The 2,603-nt window shown below is 27.3% G+C and overlaps 1 protein-coding gene across 3 annotated transcripts in view; it reads right to left on the bottom strand.

Moving 5' to 3' along the window:
- Window positions 1-838: 838 nt before the first annotated feature.
- Window positions 839-2,603, bottom strand: part of phb2a (prohibitin 2a) — a 33,960-nt gene continuing 32,195 nt past the window's right edge. The window contains exons 12-13 of one of the 3 annotated variants that reach the window (XR_015477548.1): window positions 2,521-2,603; window positions 839-2,380 (exon numbers count right to left, since the gene is read on the bottom strand). The exon at window positions 2,521-2,603 is cut by the window's right edge and continues 508 nt beyond it. The gene's annotated coding sequence lies outside the window, so the exon portion shown is untranslated. The other 2 variants (XR_015477547.1, XM_087238825.1) reach the window with 2 other exon arrangements.

The following is a 2,603-nucleotide window of genomic DNA, read 5'->3' on the forward strand; positions in this document are numbered from 1 at the left end:
TATATATATATATATATATATATATATATATATATATATATATATATATATATATATATATATATATATATATACCCCATCAGAACTTGTTTTTTTCCCTCAACATGGATAGTGAATTTATGACTTTACAATAACAATAAAATCAGATGTATTCAGTAGGAGAATCAGTTCACCTGTGGGCTGAAAGGAATGTTACAGGTGCAGCTGCTCGTGTTCTTACATGCTGTGTGTTGGTTTCAGACTCATTTTCTGTCTTTTCTTTAATACTGTTAATAACTTCTCATAACCAGTCTAATATAGAGTACAGCGCCCTAAATATGGTGCTTGTGACTTGACTCATCATATATTCGTTCCCTTCCCACATGATGACTAACAAAAAGGTGGTAGCCTTTTTAATATATATAATTTTATATATATACACACACATATATATATATATATATATATATATATATATATATATATATATATATATATATATATATATATATATATATATATATAAAATATATTATAATTTTATATATATAACATATATACATATATATACAAATACATATATACATATACATATATATATATACATATGTATATGTGTGTATATATATATATATATATATATGTGTGTATATATATATATATATATATATATATATATATATATATATATATATATATGTGTGTGTGTGTGTGTGTGTGTGTGTGTGTATGTATATATATATATATATATATATATATATATATATATATATATATATATATATAATTATGCAGACAACTTCTAAAACAAATTGTAGACACATTAAAAAAAGTAATTAAGGATCAAAATTTTTAAATATTTACATTCAAAATAAATTTTTTTATTAGCTGCTTTTTCAGACTTTATATAATAAACACAGAAAAATGCACTGAACCTGCTTGTAGTGGAATAGAAAAAAGGAGGGAAAAGTTAGCTTTAAATGTAAGGGCCTGGCTCCTTTTGTGGCCCCTCCCCCGTCTCACAGTAACCTGAAACCCCTTGGGGGAGCAGCAACAGAAATATGGGAGTGTCCTGCTGCTTCACTCATTAAATATTCATCATCTGAGAGGTGCTGCTACTTCATTATCACAGCACAGCTACAATTAAAGATTTGCTTATTAGCTAAATGATGCATTGCTATCAGTCATTAAAGGGGTAGTTTACCACTAAATTAAAATTGACTCACTATTTACTCACCATTAATTGGTTCCAAACATTTATGAGTTTCTTTCTTCTGTTGAACACAAATTTATGTATTTAAAAAAAGCTGAAAACGCGTAACCATCAACTTTCACAGTAAAAAAAGAAGAAATATATGGAAGTCAATGTTTACAGATTTTCAGCATTCTTCAAAGGATATTGTTCGACACTGAAAAAACTAGCTTTAAAGGGATATTTCTCCCCCAAATTAAAATTCTTTCCTCTTTCTTACACACCCTTCAACTTGCTCAAACTTGTTACTCAACAAAAAAGGTATTTTGAAGAATGTTGACAACTTGTAACCATTGACTTCCACTATTTCCTCCTAATATGGATGTCAAAGTCTACCAGTTTACAACGTTCTGACAAATATCATTTTTGTTTGTGTGTGTGTACTTGTTTTTATATCTCATTGGGGACTTAAACCTGAATCCAGACAGACTCAAGACTTGTGTCCTGTTGGAAACCAAAATTAAAGTCTCCATGGGTAAACATGCTTATAAATCACACAGAATTAAGTATTTTAAAATGTAAAAAGCTGTTTTTTATGTGTGGGCTGAATTTAGGGGGGAATAGAATATACGGTTTGTATAGTTAGAACATTATTATGTTTATGAGATTCCCCACTGGGATATAGTGACAAGTCAGTGAGTGCGTTTGTGTGTACAGCAGAAAAACAAAACTCAATTTAAAGGTTTGAAAACATCTGAGGTTGCGATTACACTGTAAAAAATGCTGTGCTCTGTAAAAATTTACCGTAAAATAATAACAATTAAATTACAAAAATTTCCAGTAAATTTATGTAATTTAACAACTGTTATTTTATGGTACATTTCTGTAATTTAACAGCGTTATTTTTTGGTAATTTTTTGTAATTTAAAAGCAGTTATTTTACGGTAAATTTCTGTAATTTAACAGCTGTTATTTTATGGTAAATTTCTGTAATTTAAAAGATGTTATTTTACGGTAAATTCCTGTAATTTAACAGCTGTTATTTTATGGTAAATGTTTGTAATTTAACAGCGTTGTTTTACAGTAAATTTCTGTAATTTAAAAGCTGTTATTTTACGGTAAATTTCTGTAATTTAACAGCTGTTATTTTATGGTAAATGTTTGTAATTTAACAGCGTTGTTTTACGGTAAATTTCTGTAATTTAAAAGCTGTTATTTTATGGTAAATTTCTGTAATTCAACAGCTGTTATTTTATGGTAAATGTTTGTAATTTAACAGCGTTCTTTTACGGTAAATTTCTGTAATTTAACAGCTGTTATTTTATGGTAAATTTCTGTAATTTAAAAGCTGTTATTTTACGGTAAATTTCTGTAATTCAACAGCTGTTATTTTATGGTAAATGTTTGTAATTTAACAGCGTTCTTTTACGGT

Source organism: Danio rerio, chromosome 2, assembly GCF_052040795.2.
Source record: "Danio rerio strain M-AB ecotype USA chromosome 2, GRCz13ab, whole genome shotgun sequence".
In the NCBI taxonomy this organism is placed as follows: Eukaryota; Metazoa; Chordata; class Actinopteri; order Cypriniformes; family Danionidae; genus Danio; species Danio rerio.